We start from the raw sequence: 20,873 nt of genomic DNA on the forward strand, positions 1-20,873 counted from the left end.
ATGTGATGTCGGTGAACCAAAATCTATAACGAGAGAGAGAGAGAGAGAGAGAGAGAGAGAGAGAGAGAGAGAGAGAGAGAGAATTTTTTTTTTTAATGTTCCAACCACAAGTCTAAACTGTTGCTTGTCTCCGAGATCTGGCAGTGTGTCCATATGCTCAAAAATGGAACCAGATCCCCAGTTTTCACTCATTTGGAATTACTAACCACGATCTACTGTATACTGTTCTTTGATAGTTCAGGCTGATGTGAAGGAACCATGACACAGGTTAACTTATTTTCATTTCATCTGGAATATGAGATTGTACCCGGGCCAATTAATATCTCCAATCTTTTCGGTTACCACTAGAACCGATGATGATGCAACTGACCACCATTTTCCTCATTTCATATTCTCTTATTGCATTTACAGGAGAGCTCTTTCGTTTTTTTTTTTTTTTTTTTTAAGTGGGAGTAAATTCACTTACTCTGAAAACAGAGGTGGCTGATTAAAGTTCGGTAACCCATAACCATTGACAGTAATGTCCCGTGTTCTGTGCGATATAGTAATATAAATTCAACAGACACGAAAAAAGTATACGGTACTGTATATAATCTCACCAGAGGTTAAAAGCATGGATTCCAGAATAATCGCTGGTCTGACCCGTCTTTCGAATTTGTTCAGTGACGTGCTTCATTTGCATGATGAAACAAAGTCATTCGACATTACCTAGCTTGATTTTCATGAATCCTTCGATAAAGTTCCACACAAAGACTCCTTCAAAAACTTGAAGTTCATGGCTTCGTTGGCAGTGTGCTCAGAACTGATATTTAGCTGGCGGGACGTAAACAAAGAGTCGTAATTAATGAACAGACTCATGCTGGATGACTGTCACAAGCGGAAATCCACAAGGTTAAGTTTGGGGTCCTGTTCTTTCTAATTTATACGGTACCAATCATTCGCTGAAGGTTTGTGTTGTAAAATATGATACTTTGCTGATGACAGAAACAATGCTAAAAAAGCGGATACACCTTAGCAGAAGATAGACTGTTCTGAAATCTTTATAAATTGCCTAATTGGCCTCAGTCATGACAAACGTAAATTGATAACGGGAAATACAAAGTTCGAAATGTGTGGGAAAAAAGGGAAAGGTAAATATATACTATGAAAAACAATCAGCTCGAAAATGTACCAGGTCGAAAAAATGGAGGAGTGATAATAACTAGCGACACAAATCCCAGCTGGCAGTGCACAGAGGCAACAAAGAAAACAGCAAATTAGTACCAATAATAAGAACAGCATTCGAGTTAAAATAAGAAATCATCATCCATCTAGCCTGGCATTAGTCCATCGTCTAATCCTTTATGGCCTCATCATCCCCACCTTATATAACTCCTTCGCTGGCCACACTTCACCACTGTGTTCAGTCTTCGTAACAAATTTAAAAAGAAAAAGAGGAATTGGAAAACGTACAGGAAAAAGACAAAAAAATATGCCGAGAATAAGAACTTTATCTGATGAGAAATGCTTAGAACAGCTAAATTTAATTAACCTGAGGTCAGATCTGTTAACTGCACGTAATCCGTGGTTTGGTAAACGTTTCAGTAAAAAAAAAATCATATGCTGTTAATAATTTATTAAATTATCCTTGCACTGTTATACGCCGTGATGCAGTTGTAACATCTAAAAGTCGTTGGGCTAAGTATCTAGTCTTTAATCCTTAGACAAACACGTTCTTGACTAAATAATTAATTCACGAGACAAATAATGCTATTCTGTTTTTCACACCATGAAGGATACAGCAACAAGAAATGTGCTAAATTTTACCTTTCCCCAATAAAGACATTGTACAATATACAGTAAACTCGGTCACCATTTCCCGTGAAGTTTCTGCGCCATTTTCTTCCCTGTACTGTGATCTATATTTATTTTTTGTTATTTACATATGTATTTATTTATTTTCTCTATCATTTGGAGAAACTGGTCAATGGGAGAAGACTTTTGCTCTGCTATCCTTATCACCGACTCACAGAGCAGATAATGTAGACATACACTCTGTAAGAAACAGCCTCGATAAAATGCAGTGGATCTGCTATGTTAAGATGGTTATGGACAAGAGTCACTGGCGTGTTTGGAACCAATGATCTGAATTCTGAAATTTGACAGTTATGACATGCTCTTCACGACACAGCTCGCAGCCTGTAAAATGAGTTGAGGTGTTACCGATTTTTTTTTTTTTTCCCGTAGCTTCACAGTCATTTCCGGTTATCTGAGACAAAGGAGTAGGGAAGTTGTCTTAGGGTACATTGTCCTCATTTCTTTTTCCAAACGTATAAGCCAACGTGTGTGTGTGTGTGTGTGTGTGTGTGTGTGTGTGTGTGTGTGTGTGTGTGTGTGTGTGTGTGTGTGTGTGTGTGTGTGTGTGTGCGCGCGCGCGTGCGTGCGTGCGCGCGAGGCAATATTACCATTAACTCTTTAGTCCTGCATCATTCTCCGTAAGGGCCAACCGACACAAAGACAAATCGATGTACTGTATATATAGAAGAGATAAGCCTGGAAAGACCACTCTACATATAAGGACAAAGATTAGAACAACCGGCGTCACTACTTACCTCACCTTCATCACCACACTGACACGCCTCTACCCTGCATCCACTGTGCCCTTCCTCCAGTTCCTCTCTTTTCAAGTACGCAAACATACACACGCAAATCAACGCAGTGATTATGGCAATGAACAAAAAAATACCCACACGACACAGCACACGCGATCACTCCGGCCACTCAGACAGTACCACATACCCAGGCCGGTCCTCGTCGCCAGAAAATCACCTGGTTGACACATCGTATTTTTTTTGTTTTTTTCAGCACTGTTGACTCACAAGTCATCTTAAACACCCATTCTTCTTCCCATGTTAAGCTTTAATTTTGTGACTCCTATTAGTAATAATTTAGTGATGTCGAAAAACTGAGGGTAAAGTATTGCGATACGTTAAGAAAAAATATATACAGTATATTCTAGAAATGACTTGTTGGCGTCTTTATGGGCCGGCTCGCTCTAAGGCACACAGTATTCCAGATTTGACGGACCGTAATTATGGCGTTAAACTACTATCTATCTACCTATCAATATTTCTGTCTATATATCTATAGCCAGACGCTTTAATCCCGTAATGGGAAGCAAAAACCGAACTGCTTCTACGTCACCTTCTCACAGCCCTCTTTTATAATTATATTCCTCTCCACCCCATCAATCCATTTCATTCTTAGTGTCGCCCTCTCCCTCCCCCTTCACCTCACTCACACTCCCTTTGTCAGTCTCTCATTCTCCATTTATAACATTCCTACATAAAACATTTTCCTATGCAAGGTCAGTTAATCACTGCTTGCAAGAGTATGACAAATGGCAGGGTAAATTAATTCAGAAGCTGCGCGATTTGAATACGCTGTGAGATGGTAAGCTTTCGTTCACTGAATATCACACTCTACAGATGCCAAGTCGTAATATTGGCAACAAACACCAGACATCATCGTCTACACTCACCAAACATAATCTACCATGAGTTCTTGTCTGTATGGTCAGGTAAACAAGTCCGTACTGTTGGGAGTATTTAGTTGAATATTGTGAGCCATATTACTATAGATACTGTAAAAGATGAGTTAGAAAAAAAATGAAAGATTTGGCTGGTTCTTGACGCTGTGGGTTGGCCAGGAAGGTCTGTGCTCACCACTGTAACGCGCCCCTCATCTCCACCACGCCAGCACGGGCATCCGACAGTCCACACCACTACCAGCCCACCACCACCACCACCACTACGCCGCCATCATACCAGCCCACCACCACCACATCATCATCACACTAGTATATCACAACCACACCAGTCCTATCAGTCCAACACACCATTCCCACCACACTACTCCCGCACACAACTACCTTCGCACACCATTGTTGCACCACCACCATCACATCACAACACCATCACACTTTCACTGGTACTTCACCATAATTCACGGACCTAATCGTAATTCTAGCGTTAACACAAACTAGGCATCTAATGTAAGCGTTCTTTTACACATTCAGCCGTAAGCAACTAATCACTGGGAGTCTCTCTCCTTGAGAGACAGTGCGGCAAATAACTGTGGCGTAAGGGAAGATAGAAACCGTAAGAGAATTGAGTAGTTCATGCTTGTGAACCGTAGCGTAGTGAGTCCAGGCTTGCACGCACCTCATTCTCCGTAAAGGCTTACGGACATACAGGCAAATCGATATATATATATATATATATATATATATATATATATATATATATATATATATATATATATATATATATATATATATATATATATATATATAACAAACCTGGAAAGCCCACTCCGCATAATAAGGAGGACAAAGTTTAGAACAACCGGCGTCAAGACTTACCTTCAGCACCACACCGACACGCCTCTACGCTGCATCCACAGTGTCCTTCTTCCAGTTTCTCACTCTTTTCACCGACTCACACACATACACGCAAATTAACGTAAAGTGAGGATAGCAAAGGTGAAAAAAAAAAAAAAAAAAAAGCACGACGATACAGCACACGCGATCACTCCGGCCACTCAGACAGTACCACATACTCTGGCCGGTCCTCGTCGCCAGAAAATCTCCTGGTTGACACATCGTAATTTTTGTTTGGCTCTGTTGACACACGAATTGTTAAATACCAGTTCTTCTTCCCATGTTAGGCTTTAATTTTATGACCTCTACTAGTATTAGTTTAATGAGCATAGTAATACTGAGGATAAAGTATTGCGATAAATTAAGAAAAAAATATATACAATATGTCTAAGAAATGACTAGTTGGACTTCATGGGCCGGCGCGCTCTCAGGCACAGTACTCCAGATTTGACACACCACAATTTTGGCGTTAGATTACAATCTATCTGCCTATCTTCCGTCTATCTATCTATCGCCAGACGCTTTAGTCCCGCAATGGGAGGAAAAAAAAAAATTACTTCCACATCACTTTCTTTCAAACTCACACCGCCCTCTTTCATACATTCTAAACCCCATCCCTCCATCTCATCCTTTGTCTCGCCCTCCCCTCTCCACCTCACTCACACACTTTGTCAGTCTCATTATCCATATTATATAACATTCCTACATTAAACGTTTTCCTATGCAAGGTCAGTTAATTAATCACTGATTGCAAGAGTATGGGAAATGACAGGGTGAATAAATTAAAAAGCTGCCCGATTTGAGTGCTTAGTGTCGATGTGAGGTGAAAGCTTTCGTTCACTGCATAACACACTCTACAGATGCCAAGTCGTAATACTGGCAGCAAACACCAGACATCATCGTCTACACTCACGAAACATAATCTACCATATGTTCTTGTCTGCATGGTCGGGTAAAGAAGTCTGTACTGTTGGGAGTATTTAGTTGAATATTGTGAGCCATATTACTATAGATACTGTAAAAGATGAATTAGAAAAAAATGAGAGATTTGGCTGGTTCTTGACGCTGTGGGCTGGCCAGGAAGGTCTGTTCCACCACTATAACACGCCCCTCATCACCACCACACCAGCACGGGCATCCGACAGTCCACACCAATACCAGCCCACCACCACCACCACCACTTATCATACCAGCCCTCCACCACCACCACTTATCATACCAGCCCTCCACCACCACATCACCATCATCACACCAGCATTTCACAACCACACCAGTCCTATCAATCCAACACACCATTCCCACCACACTACTCCCTGCACCTTCGCACATCATTGTTGCACCACCACCATCACACCACAACATCAGCACACTTTTACTGGTACTTCACCATAATTCACGGACCTAATCGTAATTCTAGCGTTAACACAAACTAGACATCTAATGTAAGCGTTCTTTTACACATTCAGCCGTAAGCAACTAATCGCTGGGAGTGTCTCTGCTTATTGAGAGATAATGCGGCAAATAACTGAGGCGTAAGGGAATATAGAAACCGTAAGAAAATTGAGCAGTTCATGCTTGTGAACCGTAGCGTAGTGAGTCCAGGCTTGATGGCACCTCATTCTCCGTAAAGGCTTACCGACATACAGGCAAATCGATATATATATATATATATATATATATATATATATATATATATATATATATATATATAATAAGCCTGGAAAGCCCACGCTGCATAATAAGGAGGACAAAGTTTAGAACAACCGGCGTCACGACTTACCTTCACCACCACACCGACACGCCTCTACGCTGCATCCACAGTGTCCTTCCTCCAGTTTCTCACTCTTTTCACCGACTCACACACATACACGCAAATTAACGTAAAGTGAGGATAGCAATGGTGAACAAAAAGAATAAAAAATAACAAAAAAGCACGACGATACAGCACACGCGATCACTCCGGCCACTCAGACAGTACCACATACTCTGGCCGGTCCTCGTCGCCAGAAAATCTCCTGGTTGACACCTCGTAATTTTTGTTTAGCTCTGTTGACACACGAGTTATCTTAAACACCCGTTCTTCTTCCCATGTTAAGCTTTAATTCTGTGACTTCTGCTAGTATTAATTTAGTGGGCGTCGTAATACTGAGGATAAAGTATTGCGATAAATTAAGAAAATATATATACAGTATGTTTTAGAAATGACTTGTTGGACTCTTCATTGGCCGGCGCGCTCTCAGGCACAGTTCTCCAGATTTGACAGACCACAATTTTGGCGTTAGATTGCAATCTATCTATCTGTCTATCTTCTGTCTATCTATCTATCGCCAGACGCTTTCGTCCCGTAATGGGAGGCAAAAAAAAAAAAAAATCACCTCTCAAACTCACACCGCCCTCTTTCATACATCCTAACCCCATCCCTCCATCTCATCCTCTGTCTCGCCCTCCCCTCTCCACCTCACTCAAACACTTTGTCAGTCTCATTATCCATATTATATAACATTCCTAAATTAAACGTTTTGCTATGCAATGTCAGTTAAATAATCACTGATCGCAAGAGTATGGGAAATGACAGGGTGAATTAATTAAAAAGCTGCCCGATTTGAGTGTTTAGTGTCGATGTGAGGTGGCAGGCTTTCGTTCACTGCATAACACACTCTACAGATGCCAAGTCGTAATATTGGCAACAAACACCAGATATCATCGTCTACATGCACGAAACATAATCTACCATGTGTTCTTGTTTGTATGGTCAGGTAAAGAAGTCTATACTGTTAGGAGTATTTAGCTGAATATTGTGGATCAAATTACAGAACTAAAGATAAAAGATGGGTTAGAAAACTGCAAGATCTGGCTGTTTCTTGACACTGTGGGTTGGTCAGGAAGGTCTTTGCTTTCCACTTTCACGCCCCTCATCACTACCACGCCATCACGGGCATCCGACAGTCCACACCATTACCAGCCCACCACCGCCACCACGCCACCATCATAACAGCCCTCGACTACCACATCACCATCATCACACTAGGATAGCCCCACCACACCAGCGCTATCAGTCCTACACACCATCCCCACTATACTACTCCCCCCACACACCTACCTCGCACACCATTGTTATACCACCCACCACCATCACACCACAACACCAGCACACTTTCACTGATACTTCACCATAATTCACGGACTTAACCGTAATTCTAGTGTTAACACAAACTAGGCATCTAATGCAAGAGTTCTTTTACACATTCAGCCATAAGTAACTAAAGGCTTGGAGTGTTCATGTTTATTAACAGACTGTGCGACAAATAACTGAGACGTAAGGGAAGTTATAAGCCGTAAGAGAACTGAGTAGTTCATGCCCGTGAACGTAGCCTAATGAGTCTAGGCTTGCTCGCACCTCAACAACAATTTTGCTTCTGCATGTGGCACAGTATTATTCCTGCCTGTTATATATATGTGCTGCTGGAGAGGGACGCCTTCAACGTGGTGGCACCGATATGAAAGGGGGGAGAGGGTTGTGGAGCTGCCCGGCTTTACATACAAAGGTCCCTCAGTCCTTTCCCTATCCTCTGAAAAGATGGTGAACCGTGGAATAAGGACAACTTGGCCGGCAATCCACCGGGTTCAAGTTCAGATGAGGCTGCTACTGCTGCTGCTGCTATTACTACTACGTCTACTACGAAAAGTGAGACTACTACTACCTCAGGAGCACAAGATCATCATCCCTCAGGCCTACCTCTCTGGCAAGTATAGATTACGATGCTATTGTGGTCGAGAGCCACACTGACCAGAGAATCCAATTGGCTGATATTTTTTTACTAGCACTATAATGTTAATAAATAGTAGTAGTAATAAAAGTAGTATCATATGGCTGGTAACCACAGTCGTTGGCGTGTTTTGGGCCAAAGGACTTTATTGTGATGGTTAGTATTTAACATTCACATTACAACTCCAAATGGAGAATAATCGTTATGAAAGTTTATGATGGTCTTCGCAGTATAATATCCAAAGGGATGGAGGTCATCCACTATTGCTGCTGCGACTATTACTCCTCCTCCTCCTCCTGCTATTAATACTACAGTAGTATTGCCTGTCTGCTACTGCAACTGCTATTGCATACTATTCCATTTCTACTACTGCTGCTACTGCTACTACTACTACCATCACTACCATTACTACAACTGCTACAACACAGTATCAGTGCTAACCATATCGATGTTATTAAAAATAACGTTCTCAGGGTACGTACCGTAATCAACTTATGCCACCACGAGATAATTTTTAATAGCACCTATCTTTGTCTTAATTATGTGTACAGTCGGTGGAATTCTGCAAAGTTCTGGGTACTCTCTTTCCTATAATTACTAGCATCCGTTTCTCTGAGGAGTATTAGCTGCAACCCACGGCTCATCTGAACGTGAACCCGGTGGACTGCAGGCCGAAAGTTGTCATTTTATCAGTCTATCATCCTTCTTTCGGGAGAGAGGGAGGGGACTGAGGGACGTTTGTACAACCAGGCAGATCCATTCTCGTCATATCGATGCCGCACATGAAGGCGTCCCTCACACACACACACACACACACACACACACACACACACACACACACACACACACACACACACACACACAGAACAATTACCTTTCAGCATATAATGAACTAATATTATTGTTTCAGATTCTAAGCACGTACTTTCGTTGTCACTGGCGTCCTGAACCTTACCAGAATTCTTCGTTTGGGATGCCGAATGTAAGGCTCGCGAAATGTAACGAGAGTGATATATATGACTATGCAAGAGGTGAAACAATAGTAGATAATTTTTATAACAGAAGAAACGACCTCTTCTGCACGATGGTCCCAAGTATATTTGATTCCTTTGATCAGCAGACGATTCTATTCAGGTCAGGTACATGCAGGAATGAGTTAATAAAATTTCTAACCCATTCACAACGAGGGGTCTGGCAGTGAAAATTAAAAGTCTGCAGTAGTTCTGTATTCCTATTAATGTTTCATTTGCCTTTCCTGTTTCCATGTGTTTCTAGACTTCCACCGAGTTATTAGGTTGTGTGTGAGTGTTTACGATGAAATCAGCTTTAAACTATATATATATATATATATATATATATATATATATATATATATATATATATATATATATATATATATATATATATTTCCAACAATTTCTAACAATAAATCGACCTTGAGAGGGTTAATGGAGGCAGTATGAACTCTTTCATGCTCCTAAAGACTCGCTTTCAACATAAAATCGCCTGGTTAGTAAAGATAAAACCGTATAGAGGGATGACGCAAGCATGAGAGGGACAAGAAAAAAAGAATATTCCGTACTGACTAACTTTATTTTCTGAGGCTCTGTGGGGAAGGAAGATAAGTTAAAGAGGTGTCGCATAAGTGTGTGTGGCTGGGTCCGTGGCGATTACTTTCCATACTTGTAACCACCATGACCGTAGCCACCATAGCCACCATAGAAGCCATGTCCGTAGCCACCATAGCCTCCCAGGTTGAAGATGTTGTGTCCTACTCCACCTGCATAGCCGTGACCACCATAGCCGCCATGTCCGAACCCATAGCCGCCATACCCGTAGCCACCATAACCACCATGGCCATAGCCGAAGCCGTGTCCATAGCCACCATAAAAGCCGGGAGCAGCCATAGCCACAGCCAGCAGAAGGGCCAGAGCCACGGAGAACAGAGAGAATTTCTGGAAGGTGGAATTACAAAAATGAATCTGAGGGTAGGAGGCGGGGTGGAAGGCCGAAAGAAGATGGATGTATACACCTATAAAAGTGTAGATAAAATGAGGCATGAAAATTGAGGAAGGAAGAGAAGTGAAAAAAGGTGAATGTGAATGGATGAAGTTTGTATGAAAAGCCGAAGAGTGGATGCTGATGATGGAAAAACACTGAAGGATAAACATGGATGGACGAATAATGAATGAAAAGGTGAAGTATGGTTACTGAGGAAGGGAAAACACTCAAGAAAGATGATATATGGATTCGCGCATGACAAAGGTAGCACCTCTGTTTTAAACTTGGTAGTCGTCGGAATGGTCATGTTTCACAAAGTATTATGAAGCACAATTTTGTGTAGGCTGTTTGGCTTGGGAAGGGAAACGAGATATCGAAGGTTTGAGAATGTAATGGATATTTTTATTTTTATTCTCCAGCTTTCTGACTGTCTTTTGCCTGCCCTCCGAAGCCACCTACAACATTTTATAGTGGGAAAAGGATTTTGGATGATGGTGGTGGTGGTGGTGACTAAACGTAGATGAAAACCCTGATTTGGTGTCTGTGTGATGAATCCTATTGTTTGACGTGCTCATGGATCTGTGAAGGGTGTGGTCAACTCCTTGTACTAGATAGTCATCAGCCTGTATAAAACGTGTGTGTGTGTGTGTGTGTGTGTGTGTGTGTGTGTGTGTGTGTGTGTGTGTGTGTGTGTGTGTGTGTGTGTGCTATTCTGAGCATAAACAACATAGTCCGGTCCCTGAGGTCCAGCAGTTTTCCTAGGCGCAACAGATCTGTACAAACCTCACGTGCGTGTGTGTGTGTGTGTGTGTGTGTGTGTGTGTGTGTGTGTGTGTGTGTGTGTGTGTGTGTGCTCGTGTGTGTATGTATGTGATGAACCATACATTAAGCTGCACATACGAAAGTGTGTGTGTAAAATCTATATTTTCACGTGATGCAGTCACTGCAGCCACATTTGTTTACATTCCGTGTTAGTGGTTCGTCAATGAATATGTCTTACAGCCGCGTTCTATTGTCTTTGTTGCTTTTTATTTACTAGTTTGGATTGCAATCACGGAAAGATTTTGGCCATAATTTAGGTATAATTTTGGACACTGTGTTTCGTTGGTATTGGTATGAAGTTGTAATTCTGATTCATGTTCAATGTTATTGCAAAACGATGAAACAACTTATGCTGTGGTGAAAGATTACTAAGAAATTACAGTGCCAGAATAAGGCCTAAGTCCGATTAGGCCAAATCTAGGGACACAGCTTGCATAGTTTACACAGGCAACTCAGCCAAAAATAAATATGACTCCTCACCAAGGAATTGCATAAGTGGGTTGAAAAATATTTTGGAAAGAACCGATTTTTGACAGTATGAATGATTTAGCTTCCGTTACTGAAACTGGCGGTACAGGAAAAGAAATTGAGTTTTTATAAAGAATTCACGTAACTTGCAAGGAAAAATTATTGTCTTAAGATTTTTTTTTTTTTTTGACGACTCGCTCGCCCACACTGCATACAAGTGATAAAAGCAAGAGATTTTTGGTCACTGGGAAGGGCAGGCTGTTGACATTATCATCTTTCTCAGCAGTTAATAACAGTAAGCATTTAACAATCTCACCATGATGCCCAGGTGTTGTCTCAGTGACCACCAGACCAAGACTGCTGCCCTTCCTTCCTCCCGCCTTCCTTTATATATCTGAGGACCTGTGACACCCGCCCTAGAGTGAGTCCATTGTCTTGCAAGGTCCGCTGTACGAGATGGAGCTTTTTTCCTGGCATTTGTTGTGATTGTTTTCGTATCCTTTTTTGTGAGGGTGTGCTTGAGGGGGTGGGTTTCGGTGGGTGTGGAAGAGAGAGAGTGTGTGAAATTGGGTGAGAGTGATTGTGATTAGGTGTGTGGCCTTTGTTTTTAAAGACTTTCTGTGATTGATTTTTTTTTCTTTTTTTATTAGGACGAGGACGTGAGAGTGAATTTTATGTGTTTAAGAGAAAGAGTGAGTGTGTATAGAGAGGTAGAAGTGCTTGTGTTTCCTGAGTGCGTAAAGTGTTTCTAAGATTAACCTAGTGGTTATATTTTGAGGATGTACAAGTGGGTGAGAGTCTATGTGGGTATGTGTGTATATGGGACACAATGAGAGAGCCAGTGAAAGTTTGTGGTTTGTGTGTGTTATGTGGTCCTAATACTGACTCTGTTTTGCTGTGTGTTCTCATGGGAGTGAATTTGTATGGGTTGGAAGAGACGGAGTGTGAAATATAGTGAAAAATGCCTGAGTGAGTGTATGTATGTGTTGTATGTATATCGTATTATTCTGGGCCTTGTTTTGTGGGTGTGGGGCATGTGGGGATGGGCCTGACAGTTCATGAAAAAGCGAGGGTAAGAGTAAGTAAGACTGTAGCTTTATTATGTATATGTATTTGAGTTGTAAGCACTGATGTCTCTATAATTGTTTCAGGCATTTGTATTATTTTAATGGCTTTGTGTGGGAGCTTATGTTCTTGTGTGTATTTGTGTGTGCCCGTGTGAATGAGTATGTGTATATGTATGTATGTGTACTTGTGTTTATGCGAAGGTGTGCTGGATATTTGTTCGTTATTGTTTTCTGTCCTTTGTGTGTGTGTGTGTGTGTGTGTGTGTGTGTGTGTGTGTGTGTGTGTGTGTGTGTGTGTGTGTGTGTGTGTGTGTGTGTGTGTGTGTGTGTGTGCGTGCGTGCGTGTGTGCGCGCGTGTGTGCGTGCGTGTGTGCGTGCTTGGTGTGGCGGGAAGTGCCAGCCGAAAGAAATCCCCCAATATTTGTCATTATATTTGCTGGTAACCTTGGCTGGCGCTCCGTGGCATCTGAAAGCGTCCGACCACAAGGCCCAGATATTACATAAAGGCCTCTCGCTGTTGTTATTATGCTGTGGACACGCATGATTGCAAGCACCCCAGATCAGTCGCGGTATTGGACGTCGCATGGTTCCTATTGTTATTTGTTTTGGTGTATCCATCGGCGAGGTGAATCAAAACACATTCTTTTTGTCCCACTGATTTGGTAATGTGTTCGTTGCTCCAGTTTTCAGGGTATTTATTCTTTGTGACATTGATTGGTTTGCATATGTTTTCCTGCCTTTTCCTTCCCGTGGTTAGCGCCGCCTGTTACATGTGTCCTGGTTTGTACATGGGAGAGTTGGTTCAGTTTCTTATAAGTTGGAACATACGAACTGTTAAGATATTAATTTTTCACCTATGAAAGTTTACGATCACGCCAAACATCACATCAAGTTGAGATCCTTTAGAGACATTAAGGTTTATAATATGATTTTTGTAATAAGAATCCATAGTAGCTGTGAGAACGCATTTACCCACTGCCACTGAGCATAGTTAATTACTTTAAAGAAAATAAATGCTTAATTATACATACGTAAAAATGTTCTCTTTAACCCTCAACCAAATATGTGTGCCACTGTTTTCCTACATGCAGAATTGTAAAATAAGGTTTTTTTTTATCGATATCCGAGCCACTGAGATTAGGTGTTTAGCTTCAGACAAAGAGGTGATATATAGCAGATTTAGACTGACACAGGGTATACTTCCAGACAGATACGAGGGGAAACAGAAAGACAGTTTAATAGGGGAGGCAAGTAAGTAAGAGTAAACGAAATGTAAGTGTACAGATAGGCCGTAGGACACACACACACACACACACACACACACACACACACACACACACACACACACACACACACACACACACACACACACACACACACACACACACACACACACACACACACACACACACACACACACACACACACACACACACACACACACACACACACACACACACACACACACACACACACACACACACACACACACACACACACACACACACACACACACACACACACACACACACACACACACACACACACACACACACACACACACACACACACACACACACACACACACACACACACACACACACACACACACACACACACACACACACACACACACACACACACACACACACACACACACACACACACACACACACACACACACACACACACACACACACACACACACACACACACACACACACACACACACACACACACACACACACACACACACACACACACACACACACACACACACACACACACACACACACACACACACACACACACACACACACACACACACACACACACACACACACACACACACACACACACACACACACACACACACACACACACACACACACACACAGACTTATAAATTTCAAAATACTGTAGACAAAACCAAGAAATTTATTGTCTCCCATCGCATTGTACTCCTCCAGCTATTTTTACGAGCCTCCGTCATTTGTCTTTTACACGATTCGAGTTGCTGGTCAGCCGTGAAAATTTTCCCAGGGTTTTATCGAGCTGTTGTTAAATTATGATTGGACTGTGACCTTGAGGATAGTCATTGGGTCCGGGGGTAATTAGGATATAATGGCTCACTTATGAATGTGTATGTGAATTAATGTATATATTTGTACTGTATAACTTGTGATGCATACATGTAAGTGCGTTTGTGCGGTTAGGTGCATAGAGAATTAATGTGTGATAATAGTATGAAGGTTAATACAAATGTACATAATCCTCTAAAGTGTTATATACTTGTACTTCAAGGTACAAGGCATTCTTGCTGCGATCAAGAATCAGAATATTTAAGTTTGACCAAAGGTGTCTTTTTAGAGAGTTAGTTCTTAATAAGGCACATCCAGTATTCTTTATGCATTTATGATCATGATAATATAAACTATTTTAATTTCATTATCAATTGGTAAACATGCACACAGACAGAAATCCAACGACAGTGATGGTACCTTAAGACAGAAAAAGAGAGCAATGAATTCCAGTAGATTTAGGAAACAATTTGTCATATCTTGCGTTTATTCTGCTTTTGTTAAATTATGATTCTCTTTTCTGTTATCTGTGTAATCAGTGTCGATAAACAAAGGTATAAAGAACATAAGGGAAGGTAAATGAGTCACGTATGTAAAATAAATTGCTTAGGAAGAGATGCTGAAGCCTACTAAGTCAAAGAGAATGCGGTCAAATTTCTGTCATTGTCTCTCTGTCTCTGTCCTTGTCTCTATATCTCCATTATTCCTTTTCTCATCTGGACAGCGAAATCAAACTTCTTCCTGAAGGACATCCATTTCTCAGGTTGACCACTGATTTCTGGAGAAAAATAATTGTCGCATAACAACACAGGTTAGCAACAGTTATACCACATCTCACTTCCTGTCCTTGTCATGTCTGTCTGGTAAACACTTTAGTACGATGATGCAGTTAATTTTTTCAGTCATGCCATATTCAAACGATATTAATCAAGTTTAGACTTTTCCATCTGGAGGAGTTACATATGAAGTGGCTTTTGATGATCTCAGAGAGGAGACTTTCCATGAGTTACACTGGTCTGAGGGCTGCGGAACGAAACAAAACACGTCATCCTGATAAAAGGCTTTAAGTGGCGGTATATATTAAATGTGAAATGTTTTTATTTATCTATTCATTTTTGTTTGCTGACTTTTATGAATCGGTTTGATAAGGAGCTCGGAAACTTTAAAAAGCTTCAACGGTTAACCCATTAGTGCCTAGGATTCCTGTGTGCGTAGGATTTTGCTGAAAGAGAACTTATCATACCGCCCTCCTCCTATAGGCTTGTAGCCGCAATGCTCATAAATTCGTACCAGGTAGGTCCCTCCTTTAGTAACCTTTAAAAATACCCGTTTCCGTCCTTTTTAAAGAACACTGAGCATGAATTGGTTAATAAACGGAGACGTGACTTAAATCGACGGGATTCTGATGATAGCCTGCTTTTGATGATCATCTTTTGCCTATTTCTGGCTCATAACCAAGCCATCTATGAGATTGATGATGATGATGATCATCATCATCATGGCATTCTTAATCCCAAAAGACGAAGAGACTGTAGCCTAAATAGTACCATACTTATTGCTAAATATATTTTCTTTTCAACACTAAATTGACAGACACCGGCCACAAAATAAAGGAAACATTAACATATTTAAATACACATTGTCTTTTCCTGTATTTTTCGGTGGATCAGATCGGTGACTCGCAAAACTACTCGGCGTTGGTTGGGTTATGCCAGGTTACGAATATTATCTTAAAGGTTGAGGATATGAGACTACCACCCTTTTCCCTGACATGTATGCTCAGTTCTACGGTGTCCACGACCTGTATCTATACACATTCGAAATTTCATTTTTTTCCCTTGGAAACTGTGGATATTTTCTTGCCGGCTTGTGACTGGGGGTCAGTTGCTAGGCTCATTCCAGAGAAACCTCTAAATCAGAGCCTAACATGTCCATTAATTACTTTTGCCTTAGTATATGGCCTTGTAAAATTTTGCGCAGGGGGCTTCACTCCCTTCCCCTAACTCCCCTGGCTGCCCAAATGGTGTTTATGACCCAACTATGGGTCATGTCTAACCCCATGGCAATAGTCATCACTGTAGCCTGAAATCTATGGCTGTAATTAAGAGGCAGAGAAAGTAGATCTCGTGAATTATTACACAGATCACCAGGCTAACGATGAACCACGATGCAAGAAGAGAAGTGAGGCGCTATTCTTCCCACATGTTTTGACGAGTAATGGGGCTCTATCTCTCTCACATCCTTTGACGAGAAATAGGGCTCTATCCCTCCCACGTTCTTTGACGAAAAATGGGGCTCAATCCCTCCCACATCCTTCGACGAGAAATGGGGTTCTGTCCTTCCCACATCCTTTGATGAGTAATAGGGGTCTATACTTCCCGCATCGGTCATTAATTTTGCTTCCCCTTGTTCTTATTATTCTGGGGAAAAGAGATTCTTTCAGGAATATATTTATTTTCTTTGCCAGGCTGTATATCGCTCCATTTCATATCAGTCTCCTGGTCGATAAAGTACAGATACTAATGGAAGTGCTTTAATTATATAATCCCTTCACTCCGATGACGCCTTTTATATTATATCTTTATTAACGCCAGACAGTTTAATTTGGCTTTGGATAGACCTACATCGGTACAGAGAGGAATGGAAAAAGTTTTAAATAATTTCGTTATGAGGAGTCAATTGAGCCGAGTGAAAATGACTGACGGTAGCAATGATGACATTGGAAAGACGTCATCATACCGAAGAGGTTAGCTGCTATGATTTCTCGTAGATGAAGAAAATCGTCGGCAGTTAGGCCAAGTGAAATAATCATGCCCACGGAAGGAAAAGTTTTAATCGAGAAATTTTTAGGGCTTTTGACTGCTCGGATTTCTCTCGTCAGAAAATAAGTCAACAAGTGTAAGTCTGAATATATTGCCAGAGAATTTTTTCCCACAGCATTGAAAGGGTTGAAAAGTCATGCTGCAGAATTATTTGTTGTAGAAAAATAATCTGTTCTGCTTCTCTTAATGTTTTTAAAATTTTGGAACTTTACTTTCAGTTGAATATGCAAGTGATTTTTTTTTCCGCCGGGGATCATGACTGTGATTGTTTCATTTACTTGGTTATATTCTTTCTCTTAAGTCTAGATTCTTCCTGCTCCTACGGCAGTGTGTGATGTTTGAAGAGTGTGATGATGATGATGATGATGAAGTGATATTTGAAGAGAATGCTGCTGCTGCTGATGTCATAATTGAAGAGAGTGATGATGAATTGATGATAATGATGATGATGATTGAATACAGCACTAAAGTTGGATGGTGTCTGTTTCGTCCCAGCTTATTATTTTGTGTGTCTACTTGTTTATTCTCAGAACTGTTAAGTAATTGGACCTCTCAAGAGAAAAGTTGTGAAAATAATAATACGTAAATAAAATAAGTATACAATGGTAGTTTGAAGAGAACATCCTAAAATCCTCTATCATCACTACTGCAACTGGTGGACATACATTTTGAGTCAGTGTTTCTTTCATGTCTGGGTCAGCATTATTCGCCTGAAGGGAGCTTTCGAGGCTGCACGGTCTCTCTCAAAATTCTAATGATTCCCTAACCCTGATGTTCCTCCTCACTGTTATTAACACTACTGCATTAACTGCCACCACGATTACTGCAGACACCGATACCTGTACACCAACTTAGAATCAAGCTTTGTAAGAAGCCTTAAAAGTAATGCACATTGATGACACTGGGGTCATTGACACAGGCAGACATTCTTTGATAAGTTCCATTTCCTCTAGAATACGACTTGTAACAGTCCAGTTCCATCCAGGTCCCCAATTGTTCTTGCTGGGTGAAAAAGTGAAATAAATCTGGAATTGCCATTGGCCCAATTTTTTCAGGTTCAAGTAATTATAGCATCTGTACTGAAGACCTTGCAAAACAATGGAATCGGGTAAAGAGCGGGAGCGGTAAGGCCTCCGTGCTGTATAAAAAGTTGCGGGTGTGGCAGAGTGTGGTAGTCAGTCCACTCCCGGTTGACAGTGAAGCAACACCCGGCCATCATGGTGAGAACGACACTTGAAATGAATTTTGTAATCTATATATCTATCGCCGGACGCCTGACCCCTAATTCACCCGAACTGTGCTTCAAGGAATGAAGAAATAATTGAGGCGTTTGTATATATATATATATATATATATATATATATATATATATATATATATATATATATATATATATATATATATATATATATATATATATATATATATATATATATATATATATATATATATATATATATATATATATATATATATATATATATATATATATATATTTTGCGCAGTTGACCCTTGTGCGGTGTGGTGCGGTGAGGATCTGTCCGTTTTCCTCTTTGGGGCTAAGATGTGAATGAATGTGTTTGAATGGATGAGTAAATGGAGTGTGTCGTCCTGTCTCGGCTACCTCCCTTTCCTTGGGGGAAGCAGCCTAGGTATATATATATATATATATATATATATATATTAAAATGATAAACACTATCAACGTAGTGGCGATATGATGTACCCCACTCCCGGTCCCACGCTTTATTTAATGAAAGGTTCGAGAGAGTTACATCACTTCATAAGCGCCCGCAGCAGCTTAGCAGGTTCTCTGAAGTTAGCTTTGGCATAAGCAGCAAAAACTGTGCTTGAAAGTAAAGCTGTTAGGAGAATGAGGAACGGAAGAGCGAGAGCGAAGGGGAATGGTAGAAAAGAAAGAGAGAGCAACAGTGAAGATGAGAAAACTTGAAGAAAAAGACTCAGAACGAGATGGAGAGATAAGTAACGGAGTACTTGAACGAGGGCGAAGGAAAAAGCTGAGAACATCTGTAGGTGAACAGACAATTAAGAGAGCGACGAAAGGCTAAGTTAAACAAAATAATGAGAGGTTGACCTAGAGTGAGGTGGGATGACAAAGTACAGTGGAGAGGCATACTCGACATATTAAGTATGGCGCCACTGGGGTTTAACTGATATTAAACTGGGCAAGTTCCTCTAACACAGATGGATTTATTACTCTGATATCTCAAACTACAATGCATCCTATACCCCACAACTTTATTAACTTCTAGCACTAAAAAATACCAGAGGTAACAATGTACATTAACACCACAGGGAGACCTACATGTTACAGTTCTTCTTCCATTTTTCAGAATGTCAAGTGTAGTAAGGAAGGCACATTACATTTTAAAGTTGTACGGCTGCGGTCATTGATCCTTCGCCATGCCTGAGTCTCTGAACAAATTAAATGAGATTACAGCACTTCCAGACCGCGAGAGCAGTATTGATTAGTTTAGCAATACCTCGTTAGGTTTTGACACAGCGTATAAGAAATGACCCCAACTGTGCATGAGGACGACCCGGATAGACTGGTGGGAGGGAGGGAGGGAGGTGGTAGGTTCTGGCAATGATGCTTGAGGGAGTTTTGATCAAGAGCATCCTGGATGAACTCTAAAATCTTGCGTCTGGCTAAAGATGCATACAACCAGGAGAGAGAGATATTTAATTAGAAGAACAGTTATTTAAGTGGATAATTGGATAGATGCATAGACATATACAAATGAGCAAACATAAACATAGATTTAATGATAATGAGGTCTATCGAAAGTTCTTTTGACGGACAGATTGATACTCACCGCCAAATTAAAGCTGGGATTGAGCATCCCATCCAAGCACACAGTTGACATCTACTCTTTTTCTAAGTACACACGAACACACACGCATACACACACTTATACGAACATGCTCATGCTCACGCACAAGTGCAAATATTTATACAAGTTCTTATCCTCACATACACATATTAACCGCCACACTTGCACTTACACAATAGCACACACACACACACACACACACACACACACACACACACACACACACACACACACACACACACACACACAGATTAGTACTTTCCATCTATCCCTCTATCAATCTATCTATTCATGATGGCAAGAACTTGAGAAGCGTCACCATAGAGACTAGAGTGCATGATTTTCACCAACATTTTGCCCTTCCAGAAATTCACTCTGTTCTCCGTGGCTCTGGCCCTGCTGCTGGCCGTGGCTGTGGCTGCTCCCGGATTCCTAGGCCATGGCGGCTATGGGTATGGCGGCTACGGGTATGGTGGTTATGGTTATGGTGGATACGGTCATGGTGCATTTGGACACGGCGGCTATGGTGGTCGCGGCTGGGCTGGTGGAGTAGGACACAACATCTTCAAC

The sequence above is a fragment of the Coenobita brevimanus genome, chromosome 50 (genome assembly GCF_032717465.1).
Source record: "Coenobita brevimanus isolate Jiangsu-jjx chromosome 50, ASM3271746v2, whole genome shotgun sequence".
Lineage (NCBI taxonomy): Eukaryota > Metazoa > Arthropoda > Malacostraca > Decapoda > Coenobitidae > Coenobita > Coenobita brevimanus.